Genomic DNA, 14,109 nt, shown 5'->3' on the forward strand with positions numbered 1-14,109 from the left:
CCACTCTTTCCCAGCCCTGATAAACACAATTCTACCTTCTGTCTCTATTAATTTGACTATTTTAGGTACCTCATGTAAGTAGAATTATACAGTATTTGTCCTTCTGCATCTGGCTTCTTTCACTTGGCATAATGCCCTCAAGGTTCATCCATGTTATGGTATGTATCAGAATTTCCTTCCTTTTTTAAGGCGGAATAGTATTCCATTGTATGTGTATTCCACGTTTAGTCTGTCCATTCATACATGGATGGATATTTGAGTTGTTTGGACCAATGTTTACGTGAATTTATTAGCTTAGGTTTCGGTTTATTACACGAGAGATATTTTTTCCCCGACGAGAGCCTAAGCAACTGAAGTCTCCCTCACCAGCAGGTAGGATTTGTCTGGTCCCCCATTCAGTGAGCAGGCAGCTTTTCAAGGGTCCTGACTTTTGCACAAATCTCAGATCCAGCTCCCCTTTCTAAGGCCTTGTCACCTGTCCCCGTGAGCATGCATCACAATGTTCCCCACCCAGGCTCCAGTTCCCCCTCATCAGCTGTCATGCTTGCCACTCTACCTTTCTTTTTTTTTATTTTTTTTTGAGACGGAGTCTCATTCTGTCACCCAGGCTGGAGTGCAGTGTCATGATCTCCGTTCACTGCAAGCTCCGCCTCCCGCGTTCACGCCATTCTCCTGCCTCAGCCTCTCACAGTAGCTAGGATTACAGGCACGTGCCACCATGCGTGGCTAATTTTTTGTATTTTTAGTAGAGACGGGGTTTCACCGTGGTCTCGATCTCCTGACTTCGTGATCTGCCCGCCTTGGCCTCCCAAAGTGCTGTGATTACAAGCGTGAGCCACCGCGCCCGGCCGCCACTCTACCTTTCAATGTCCTCTTCATCTCTGGCATCTGGGACTCCCCTTTCTTGATTTGAAGAAATGGTTTTCAATCTTGGCTTATATTTACAATCAACTGCGGGCATTTTTTAAAATCGCAAGACACAACCTAGACCAATTACATTCAAGCCTCTGGCATAAAAAGTGAGGTTTTAAAAATATATTATACAAATAATAGTACAATAGGTACCTGGATAAGTAAAAACTCATAGGGTATAACTTGAATTATCAAAATATTGTGAGCGCTGCTCTAGTACTGCTGCCTGTGTTAGGTGCTTCTGGACTCTGGTTCTTTTTTTTTTTTTTTTTTTTTTCTTGAGACGGAGTCTTGCTCTGTCGCCCAGGCTGGAGTGCAGTGGCGCAGTCTCGGCTCACTGCAGGCTCCGCCTCCCGGGTTCACGCCATTCTCCTGCCTCAGCCTCTCCGAGTAGCTGGGACTACAGGCGCCCACCACCACGCCCGGCTAATTTTTTGTATTTTTAGTAGAGACGGGGTTTCACTGTGGTCTCGATCTTCTGACCTCGTGATCCGCCCTCCTCGGCCTTCCAAAGTGCTGGGATTACAAGCGTGAGCCACCGCGCCAGGCCTGGACTCTGGTTCTAACGGTGGGAGGTTGTGTTTGTGATCATTTCTAGGCACAACTTTAATCTGGAAATAAAATAGTCATTTTGGCTTTCTCTTTCAGCCTCCTACATGAGAGTGTCCCAATTCTAAGAACATTCTGATGTTCTGTGCCACATCTTCCTATGGGATATGAACCATTTTTCAATAATTGCAAATAAATGAGTCTTCTCAGTGTATCTTCATCTTTGTCACCACTGTTGAAGAGCGCGATTCTCCTCTATTCTATACTTGAGCTTCGGCTGCTGTTCAGTTACTCCAGTAAACTCCAGGAAACTTACTAATGATGATAATAGCAGCCAACAAGTATTAAGAACTTTTGCTATTAGACTGCCCTGCTACCATTGGGACCAAGAACCTGGACCACAAATTTTCCATTTTTATTTTTTATTTTCCTTCCGTAAATGTAAACATACAATATATAACGAATATAAAATGTATACAATGTAATAAATATATAGTATAATATATACTGTATTTTATTACTATTAATATAAACTATATGTTTATTATGAACTATTTTAAACATAGAGGTAAGTACAGAAAAACAGACCTCAGTAGGACCACCTGAAAGATTTAATAGATGTCAATAATTTGGCACACTGGTATCGGATCTTTTGAAAGAGAAACCATATTGGTGGCTCAGGCCTGTAATCCCAGCATTTTGGGAGGCCAAGGTGGGAGAATTGCTTGAGACCAGGACCACCCTGGGCAACATAGTGAGACTCCCATCTCTACAAAAAAATAAGTGAAAAAAGAAATGGTTACAGATAAAACTAAAACCTTTACCACTCCTTCACCCCACCCAACCTAAAGGTAACTACTGTCTTGAAGTTATGTTTACCATTTCCAAGCGTATTTTTCCTCTTTCTACGTGTGCATATATTCATAAATAGCCTAAGATGCATGTAAATTTTCTACATAAATTCGATTGTGTTGGAATGACGGGAGTGACTGAATGGCTCACGTGCAGCGCCTGTTTGCTCCAGTAGATGTCACTCGGGTCCCAGTCAGCGAGGGCGCAGCTGTTGTGTTCTCAGCAGCGAGTCTGGGATTCCCTCTGCGGTAGTGCTGACTCGCTTTGCAGTCTGAGACAGTTCACCTGCGAAATGCAGTAGCTTTATTTTTCAAAACGTAAAGTAACATAGGAAACAATGACACCTCAAATGATTTCAGTTGCGACTGGGTGCAGTGGCTCACGCCTGTAATCCCAGAACTCTGGGAGGATGAGGCAGGTGGATCACTTGAGGCCAAGAGTTTGAGATCAGCCTGGGCAACATAGCAAGACCTGCATCTCCAGCAGAAATACAAAAATTAGCCAGTCTCATAACCCGGTCTCAAAATATATAAATAAAAATTTAAAAATAAAATAAAATAAATTTAGCAGAAAGAATGATTTCTTTACCTAGAGAGAAAGCTCATGAGAATGCAAGCACAGGGCAGAGGACGAAGAGCTGTGTTCAGGTCCCTCCTGCTCAGCCGAACAGCAGACAGGGCTTGGGCTGACCAGGCCCCTGCCTGCCTCAGTGCCCTCCTCTGAAAATGGGAGAGTTGGACTGATTCAGGGGTGGCAAATCATCCCATGTCACATGCCACCTCTTGTCCATTGACAGTGGCTCCCTGGAGGCTGCTCTGGGCAGAGAAAGAAAAGGTTCAGTCCTGGTCCAGCAATAGAGGGGCAGGAGAGGGACGGGGCAGTGTGCATGCTGCTGACCCAGGAGGCCACCTGAGGCCCTCCAAGCATAAAAGTCACCTCCTGCCCTCCCCTGTGTGCAGGGGACCAGCCCAGAGATGCAGACCCACGGCCGGGACCATGCTCCCATCTGGGCTGCACACAGGTGTCATTATTTTGGAAGCGGTGTGACTTAATTTCAGGCCGAGGAAGGCTTAGGAAGCTTGACCTCACAGGTGACAGACTCAGGACCAGGGAGCACAGAGTCTGAGAAATATCCCCAGGTGCTGTGTGTGCTGTGATCAAGCTCTGGCCTTTCCCATGTGAAACCGCCAGCAGGTTAACCCTGGAGCCCAGGCCCACGGCAGAGCCTGAACACACATACACAACTTCCCCACTCACTCAAATTTGCCAACAGATCCAGCAAATTTGATGAAACAAAAACAAGTCCAGAGAAGTAAGTGCTGCCAGTTTGATGTGGTTCCAGGACGCAGTCGTGGCTGGTGTCTTCCTTGGGACATCTGTTGGTCCTACTGACTGGCCTGGAGGCAGGGGCATGGAGAAATTGGCCTCCAGGGCACACTCCAGAGGGCTGAGAGGCCCACTGGCTGAGCCAAAGGCACGAGCAGCCTCCCTGCCTGCTCCTCCTCCTGGCCCCTCCCTGACCTGCCCTCTTGCTGGCCTCAGAGCCCCGGGGGAGGCCTAAAGAGGCCGTGGGAGTTTGGCTACCATTATCCGGCCCTTATCACCACTAACGTACTAGCTGACACTGAGCCCACTTAGTTCAATGACGAGGAGCCGACCTGGGGGTCACGCCTGTCTCCAGAGAGCCGGTGCTATCTCAGTGACCTGCGGAAACCTTGGCATGAGCTCATGTTTTCTGACGACAGAGGACACCGACTGTATCATGGGCCCGCACCCCCACCCTCGGCGTCTGGCATGAGCCCGGTGAAGGTTCTACCATTACTCACTGAAATAGCAACACTGATAACCACAGCAGACAGAAGAGCATTGATGAATTTCCATTCAGAAAAGCACCTACTCCCGCCCTGCCCACTGCCTGCATGTGTCCAACGAGGTCGACAGCCAGGCACAGGCACAGCCATTCTCCGACACAGCCCCAAAACATCACCACCCCCCACCCAGCCTCCGTTGTTGGGGAACAGGCCTCAAAATCTGGCCATAAACTGGGTCCAAGACTGGCCATAAACAAAATCTCTGCAGCAGTGTGACATGTTGTTGATGGCCATGACACCCACGCTGGAAGTTTGTGGGTTTACCGGAATGAGGGCAAGGAACACCTGGCCCACCCAGGGCGCAAAACCGCTTAAAGGCGTTCTTAAACCACAAACAATAGCATGAGGGATCTGTGCCTTAAGGACATGTTCGTGCTACAGGTAACGAGCCAGACCCATCCCTTTACTTTTGCCCATCCCTTTATTTTCCCTAAGGAATACTTTTAGTTAATCTATAATCTATAGAAACAATGCTTATCACTGGCTTGCTGTCAGTAAATACACGGGTAAACCTCTGTTCCAGACTCTCAGCTCTGAAGGCTGTGAGACCCCTGATTTCCCACTCCACACTATATTTCTGTGTGTATGTCTTTAATTCCTCTAGTGCCACTGGGTTAGGGTCTCCACGACTGAGCTGTTTTCAGCACCCTGTGAAGATATGGTGTGTTCATATGCCGTTATAGGAATATGTATCCCGAGAATTCATGCTACATCGTACTTTTTCCTCACTTGGGAAAATGCCTTTAGGATAGAAAGCTTGTTTGATATATTTGTATGTTCCGGAATTGCCCCCGGCCTCACCAGCATGGGCTGTTCAACATAAACGGGCTGGGTTGAATTGAATTGGGCAGAGTTGACAGAACACAGGACCAGGAAGCAGGTCACCCAAGCTGCTGGCCCTGCCATGGCTCCTGGTGGACTTGAGGGTGGTGAGTTTCCTCTCTATGGTCCACGTGGGGTTACCTTATATGGTCTTAAGATCTGTCTATTAAGAAGAGCACTTAGTGCATTTACATTTAATGTCATTACTGACATATTTGAGTTAAATATACCACTTCTTTTGTAATTTTCTTTTTTTAATTAATTTATTTATTTATTTATTTTTGAGATGGAGTCTCACTCTGTCACCAGGCTGGAGTGCAGTGGCGTGATCTCTCCTCTGCGTCCCAGGTTCAGGCGATTCTCCTGCCTCAGCCTCCCAAGTAGCTGGGAATACAGGTGTGTGCCACCATGCCCAGCTTATATTTGTATTTTTAGTAGAGACGGAGTTTCACCATTTTGGCCAGATTGGTCTCGATCTCTTGACGTCGTGATCCGCTTGCCTCAGCCTCCCAAAGTGCTGGGATTACAGGAATGAGCCACTGCACCGGCCTGTTTTGTAATTTTCTATTTGTCCTGACTGTTCTATGTTTGTTTTTCTCTCTCTTCTTACCATCACTTTTTTTATTTTTTATTTATTTATTTTTGAGACAGGATCTCGCTCTATTGCCTAGGCTGTAGTGCAGTGGCATGATCACAGCTCACTATGGCCTCAACCTCCTGTGTTTAAGCAATTCTCCTGCCTCAGCCTCCTGCATAGCTAGGCTTACAGGTGGAAGCCATTACACCCAGCCAATTTTAAAATTTTTTGTTTAGACAGGGTTTCACCATGTTGACCAGGCTGATCTCAAACTCTTGGGCTCAAGCAATCCACCTGCCTCAGCCTCCCAAAGTGCTGGGATTACAGGCGTGAGCCACCACACCTGGCTCTTCATCACTTTATTTAATTTTATCATTCCATTCTTTCCCTCTGCTAATTTGAAAAGTATATGCCCTGTTTTATCATGATTATCCTAGCAATTAAACATACAGAGTTAACTTCTCATCAAAGTGTAAAATTGAGTGCTATTGACTGTGAGTGGTGGCACTTGCCTGTAATCCCAACATATTGGGAGGCCAAGGTGGGAGGATCATTTTATCTCAGGAGATCGAGACCAGCCTGGGCAACATAGCAAGACCTCATCTCTACTCAAAATAAAAAATTAAATAAATAAATAAATAAAAATTAAAAATTAGTAAGGTGTGGTGGTAGTGCACATGTGTGGTCCCAGCTACTATGGAGGCTGAGGCAGAGAAATCACTTGAGCCTGAAAGGTTGAGGCTGCATTGGGCTGTGATCATGACACTGCACTCTGGCCTGAATGATGGAGCAAAACTCTGTCTCAAGAAAAAATAGGTTGGGCGCAATGGCTCACACCTGTAATCCTAGCACTTTGGAAGGCCAAGGTGGGCAGATCACCTGAGGTCAATTCAAGACCAGCCTGGCCAAAATAGTGAAATCCCATCTCTACTAAAAATACAAAAATTAGCCCGGCCTGGTGGCACGCACATGTAATCCCAGCTACCCAGGAGGCTGAGGAAGGAGAATTGCTGGAACCCAGGAGGTGGAGGCTACAGTGAACCAAGATTGTGCCATTTGACTCCAGCCTGGGTGACAGAGCCAGACTGTGTCTCAAAAAAAAAAAAGAAAGTAAAAGAAAGTATTTGATTACCTTCAGAATTCTATTATTACCTTTTTTATCTGGCTACTTCGAGATTTTTTTTTTGTCTTTGGTTTTCTTCAGTTTTATTAAGATGTGTGGAACTATGTTTTATTTATTCAGGTAGCAATTTATTCTATTAGACTTGAGCTGTGGATTTGGGCCTTTTATCAATTTAGAAAATAATTAACTATTATCACTTCAAATATTGCCTCTATCCTATTCTGTCTTCTGGGATTCAACTAAACTTATTCTATCTTCTATATGTCTTATCCTTTCTTCTCTGTTTTCCATTGTCTCATTTCTTCATGTCGCATTCTGGTTAATTTCTTCTGGATAATTTCCTATTCACTAATTCTCTCTTTAATTGTGTCCAATCTGCTGTTACGCCCATTCATTACTGAACTTTTAATTTTCAGTTATTGTATGTTTCATTTGTACCGTTCTTTTTGCTTCCTTTTAAAATCTGCTGTGTTTTAAAGTCATTGAAAGAGAAGGAAAAAAATCTGCTATATCATTCTTGAAAGTTTCCTGTAGATATTTACTGGCTTGTTCTTTATTTCCTTAAGTATGCTAATTATATTTTTGGTGGGTTTTATTTTTGAGTGTGTCAGTGGGAGGGTCCCTCTCTGACTATTCCAGCAGTCAAAGCATTTTTAGATCTGATTCTCTACCCTCTCTGACTATTCCAGCAGTCAAAGCATTTGTAGATCTGATTCTCTTGCCTGTTCTTTTTCCTGGTTCTCCTCACAGTACCTTATTTTCTTTTGGTGTCAGGTCACCTTTCATTGTGTGCTGCTCATTGCACTAAAAATATATTTATAGTAATCATTTCGGGTCCAGGATGACACTACCTTGCTCCAAAAACTATTTTGCTTGCCTCTGCAGGGTGCCTAGAGGCTCCCAGTAATATCGGTAATATAATCCTCTCCCCCTCCGGATATTAGGAACAATATACACTTCCTGTGATACTGGGAGTCATAGCATTCTCTTTTTCCGTGAATATTAGGAGCAATATCACCGGGTGGATGTACACCCACTGCTCTCTTGGGAGTCACGTCATACTCCACCCCCTGGATATTATATTCGGATCAATATCACCACGTGGGTGTACACCTACTGCAATATTGAACATAATATCATGCTCTCTCCCTCCCTAGACATTAGGAAAAATATCACAGGTGGGTGTACACCCACTGAAGTATTAGGCGTAATATTATATTCATTGTTACTCATTTATTATTCATATGAGTATGAATTACCAATATTAATATTTATAAATATTCCTAATTTAAAAATCTCAGATTATTAATATTAATATTAATTATTAGGAGCTAATATTACTATTTGCTAATGAATAAGATCAGTATCAGTTATTAATATCAGGTGTTATTAATCATTAATATCAATCACTTATTGTTATGTTAGTATTACTATTTAATATTAATTATTATTGGCATTGATTTTAAAAATTATACTATCAGTTATTAATATTGATAATTATTAGTGTCCATTAATAATTCATATTATTAATTGTGATGAGTAATATTGCGACATTCCTCACAATATCACAGAAAATGTACACCCCCCCGTGATGTTGTTCCTAATAGCCAGGGGTAGACCATGACATTACTCCAAATATCGCACTGGGTGTACATCCCTTCTGTGATCTTGTTGCTAATATCCAGGCGGAGAGAGGATGGTATTAATCCCAATAATCCAGAAGGTGTAGACCTCCCCTGTGATATTGTCCCTAATATCCAAAGGTGGAGAGGAAGATATACCTCTGAATTTCGCAGGGGTTGTACACCACCCCTGTGATATTGTTCCTGATGTCCAGGGGTAGAGAAAATGACATGACTCATAATATGGCAGGGGGTGAACACCCCTCCATGATATTGTTCCTAATATTCAGGGGGAAGAGTATGATATTACTCCCAATATGACAGGGCGTGTACTCCCAATATCCGAGGGGGTGGATAGTATCGCGATCTGTGATAGACTCCGCCACGAGGCGGGGAGTAATATCATCCCCCCTCCTTCCCTGGATATTACGGTACACATCGCAGCGGGGCGGGCGACCCACCCCTGATATTACGAGCCACATCACCCACCCCTGATATTACGAGCCACATCGCAGGGGATGGACACCCCCAGCGAGGCGGGGAGTAATATCTACCCCCCTTCCCCATGGATATTAGGAGACACATCTCAGGGGTGTGGACACCCACCGCTGATGCGCAAAGTAATATCAACCCCTGTCCCTCCCTGCATGTTAGCAGCCACTGTGGACACACAGTGCATTTAAGATATTTCCAGGAAGATCATCTTTTCTATTGAACCTTATGAACAAGATCACAGAGGGGTGTACACCTCCTGCGATAGTGGGGGTAATATTCTCTCCTCCGCCGCATACAGGGACGATATCACAGGAGCGTGTATTCCTCCTTCCGTGTTGGGAGTCATATCATACTTGCCTTCCCTATTTTAAGAACAACATCAAAGGGGGAGTGGACACTTTGACGATATTGGGAGTAACATTATTCTCTCTACCCCTGGATATTAGTAGCAATATCACAGGGGGATGTACATTTCTTGTGATATTGAGAGTAGTATTATTGTCTTCCCCCCTGGATATTAAAAACAATACCACAAGGGACATCAAACCACCTGCCAAATTTGAGGGAATTGAGGGAATGTTATCCTCTCCGCCCCCCCACCCCCGGATATTAGAGATAATAACACAGGGGTAACGTACACCCACAGCTTTATTGAGAGAAGGATCATCCTCTGCCCCCTTGCATACTAGGAACAATATCGCGGGGGGTGTGTACTGCCTCTGCAATATTGGGAGTAAAATTATCCTCTCTTCCCCTGGATATGAGTATCAGAGCGGGAGGGTGCACATTCCCTGCGATACTCGATGTAATCTTATCCTCTCCCTCCCAGAGTATGAAGAACAGTATTACAGGAGAGGTGTACACCCTCTGCAATATTGAGAGTCATATCATCCTCTTTCGTTCTGGATATTAGGAACAAGATCACAGGGCTGTGTACACCCCCTGCACTATTGGGAGAAATATCATCCTCTCTCCCTCTCGGTAGTAGGAAGAATTTCACAGGGCTGTGTACACCCCCTGCAGTATTGGGAGTAATACCATCCTGTCGCCCTGAGGAGAGAAGCCATTTCTCTAGTGTCTCCTGTCTCTGAAGAGGAGGAGGAAGTAAAAGTGGAAAAACAGGAATGAAGTCAGTGGCAAGACCAGCCGGTGGCACTGCTGACCCCGCCTGAGGTGAAAAGATTAAACCTCGCCCCCACCCTAAGCACGTGTGCTCTCAATCCATGACAACTGTTTCACGTGGAACCCCTTATAGTTGTAAGCCCTTAAACGGGCCAGGACCTCTGTCTTCCTTCGGGGAGCTGGGCTCTTAAGACGCGAGTCTGCCGACGCTCCCGGCCGAATAAAAAAACCTCTTCCTTCTTGAGTCCACTGTCAGAGTGGTTTATGTCCACACCTCAAACTGCTCCATTTCTTGGATGCCTGACTGGGAACTGAACCCGGGCAGAAGTGGTGACAGCGCCAAAGCCTAACCACTAGACCACCGGGGGACCTTAGAACCTTTTGGAAAATAGATTGCCCACCACTAGAAGTGGGTTGGCCATCGGAAGGAAGCCTGGACAAGTCCTTTGTTTCTAAGGTGTGGCACAAGGTAACTGGGAAGGGATACCTAGACCAGTTCCCATACATAGACACTTGGTGACAGCTGGTGCTAGACCCCCCACAGTGGCTAAGAGGGCCGGCAGCAGCAATACTAGTAGCAAAGGGACAGATGGCTGAGGAAGGATCCTGCTCCACCCACCCAGGGAAATCAACTCCTCAAATTGTGTTCAACCCAACATCAGAAGATCCATTGCAGGAGATGGCACCAGAGATCCCAGTGGTGCCCTCCCCTTACCAGGGAAAGAGCCTCCCCACTCTTGAGCCCACAAGACAAGCATATCCTTAGGCCCCCCAGAGTAGACAAGAGAGGAGGTGAAGCCTCGGGAGAAACCCCTCCTCTGGCAGCTCCTTTATGACCCAAAACGGGGATACGAATGCCCCTGAGAGAGCAGCAGTATACTGGGATAGATAAGTATGGTCACGTGGTGGAGAGGCGTGTCTTTGTGTACCAGCCCTTGAGCTCTGCCAACTTTCTCAAATGGAAAAACAATACCCCGTCCTGTACCTAAAACACACAAGCTCTAATTGATTTGCTCCAAACTGATATCCGGACCCACAACCCCACCTGGGCTGATTGCCACCAGTTGCTCATGTTCCTCTTTCACAGAGATGAAAGGCGGAGAGTGCTCCAAGCAGCAACTAAGTGGCTAGAGGAACATGCACCAGCTGATTATCAAAACCCCCAAGACCATGGAAGGACCCAGTTACCAGGAACCGACCCCCAGTGGGACCCAAATGAAAGAGAGGCTATGCAAATGCTAAACCGAGACAGAGAAGCTCTCTTGGAAGGATTAAAGAGGGGAACTCAGAAGGCCAGAAACATCAACAAGGTCTCTGAGGTCATTGCGGGAAAAGAAGGAAGCCCAGCACAATTCTATGAGAGACTGTGTGAGGCCTATGGTATGTATACTCCCTTTGATCCCCATAGCCCTGAAAATCAGCGCATGATTAACACGGTTTTAGTTAGTCAAAACGCAGAAGACATGAAAAGAAAACTGCAGAAACAGGCTGGGCTTGCAGGAATGAATACATCACAATGATTAGAAACAGCTAACCGGGAGTTTGTAAACAGGGATGCAGTAAGCTGTAAGGAAAACCGCAAAGAGAATGAAGGTCAGGCCCGGAGAAACGCCGACCTGTTTGTTAGCTGCAGCAATCAGAGGGGTCCCTGCAAAGAGGCAAGGGAAGGGGGGCCCTGGGAAAGAAACTCAGCGTGGCTGTCAGAGTTGGCAGCGTAACCAGTGTGCTGATTGTAAAGAAATAGGACATTGGAAGAACAAATGCCCTCAGCTAAAAAGAAAACCAGGTGACTCAGAGCAGGAGGCCCCAGACAAGGAGGAAGGGGCCCTGCTCAACCTAGCAGAAGGTTTATTGGACTGAGGGAGACCCGGCTCGAGTGTTCCCAAAGAGCCTCTGGTCAGAAGGACAGTCGGGGGTAAAGACATTGATTTTCTTGTAGATACCGGTGCTGAACATTCGGTAGTAACCGCCCCAGTCACCCCTTATCCAAAAGGACTATTGACATATCAGAGCCACGGGGGTTTCAGCAAAGCAAGCTTTCTGCTTGCCTCGGACTTGTACTGTGGGAGGACGTGAAGTGATTCATCACTTTTTTTGTTTTTTTTTTGTTTGTTTGTTTGTTTTTTTGAGACGGAGTCTCGCTCTGTCGCCCAGGCTGGAGTGCAGTGGCGCAATCTCGGCTCACTGCAAGCTGCGCCTCCCAGGTTCACGCCATTCTCCTGCCTCAGCCTCTCCGAGTAGCTGGGACTACAGGCGCCCGCCACTACGCCCGGCTAATTTTTTGAATTTTTTAGTAGAGACGGGGTTTCACTGTGTTAGCTAGGATGGCCTCGATCTCCTGACCTCGTGATCCGCCCGCCTCGGCCTCCCAAAGTGCTGGGATTACAAGCGTGAGCCACCGCACCCGGCCGATTCATCAGTTTTTATACGTGCCTGACTGTCCCTTGCCCTTGTTGGGAAAGGACTTGCTAAGCAAGCTGAGAGCCACTCTCTCTTTGACAGAGCACTGCTCTTTGCTGCTAAAGTTACCCAGAACGGGAGCCATTATCACCCTTAGAGTCCCCTGAGGGGAAGAATGGAGACTTTTCTTCACTGAGCCGGGCCAAGAGAGAAGACCAGTTCTGTCTAAGAGGTGGCCAAGAGTAGGGGCGGGACACAACCCTCCAGGGTTGGCAGTCAACCAAGCCCCCGTACTCATAGAAGTGAAGCCTGGGGCCCAGCCAGTTAGGCAAAAACAGGACCCGGTCCCCATAAAAGCTCTTCAAGGTGTCCAGGTCCGTCTCAAGCACCTAAGAACTTTTGGAATTAGAGTTTCTCATCAGTCTCCATGGAACACTCCCCTCCTGCCTGTTCCCAAGCCACGGACCAAGGACTACAGGCCGGTACAGGATTTGTGCTTGCTTCATCAAGCTACAGTGACTTTCCATCCAACAGTACCTAACCCATACACATTGTTGGGGTTCCTGCCATCTGAGGACAGCTGGTTCACCTGTTTGGACATGAAAGATGCTTTCTTTTGTAATGGATTAGCCCCTGAGAGCCAGAAGCTGTTTGCCTTTCAGTGGGAAGATCCGAAGTCAGGTGGCACTACTCAGTACACTTGCACTCAGCTTCCCCAAGGGTTCAGGAATTCCCCCACCATCTTCAGGGAGGTGTTGGCTCGAGACCTCCAGAAGTTTCCCACCAGAGACCTAGGCTGCGTGTGGCGACAGTAGGTTGATGACCTTTTGCTGGGACACCCCAGAGCAGTCGGGTGCACCAAGGGAATGGATGCCCTACTCCGGCACCTGGAGGACTGTGGGTATAAGGTGTCCAAGAAAAAAAGCTCAGATCTGCCGACAGCAGGTACGTTACTTGGGATTTACTATCCAACAGGGGGAAAGCAGCCTGGGATCAGAAAGAAAGCAGGTGATTTGCAATCTACCGGAGCCTAAGAGCAGAAGGCAGGTGAGAGAATTCTTAGGACCTGTGGGGTTTTGTAGACTGTGGATCTCAAATTTTGCAGTATTAGCCAAGCCTTTGTATGAGGTCACAAAGGGGGCGGGGACAGGGAAGCTTTTGGATGGGGATCCCAACAACAGCAAGCCTTTCACAACTTAAAGGGAAATCTTATGTCAGCGCCAGGCCTGGGGCTATGCGATCTGACAAAGCCTTTTCCATTGTATGTGTCAGAAAGAGAAAAGATGGCAGCTGGACTTTTAACCAAAACTGTGAGACCCTGGCGCAGGCTGGTGGTCTGCCTCTGTAAACAACTAGACGGGGTTTCTAAAAGATGGCCCCCATGTTTGAGGTCGTTGGCAGCAACTGTCCTGCTAGTACAAGAAGCACATAAGCTGACTCTTGGGCAAAACCAGAACAGAAAGGCCCCCCATGCTCTGCTGACTTTAATGAATACTAAAGGACATCATTGGCTAACAAATGCTAGGCTCACCAAGTGCCAGAGTTTGCTCTGTGAAAATCCCCTATAAACATTGAAGTTTGGAACACCCTAAACCCCGCCCCCTTGCTCCCGGTATCAGCGAGAGTCCTGTCGATCATGATCGTGTACAAGTGTTAGACTCAGTTGACTCTAGCAGACCTCACCTCTGGGACCAGCCTTGGGCATCAGTAGACTGGGAACTATACATGGACAGGAGCAGCTTCATCAACCCACAAAGAGAGAGA

The sequence above is a fragment of the Symphalangus syndactylus genome, chromosome 1 (genome assembly GCF_028878055.3).
Source record: "Symphalangus syndactylus isolate Jambi chromosome 1, NHGRI_mSymSyn1-v2.1_pri, whole genome shotgun sequence".
Classification (NCBI taxonomy): Eukaryota; Metazoa; Chordata; class Mammalia; order Primates; family Hylobatidae; genus Symphalangus; species Symphalangus syndactylus.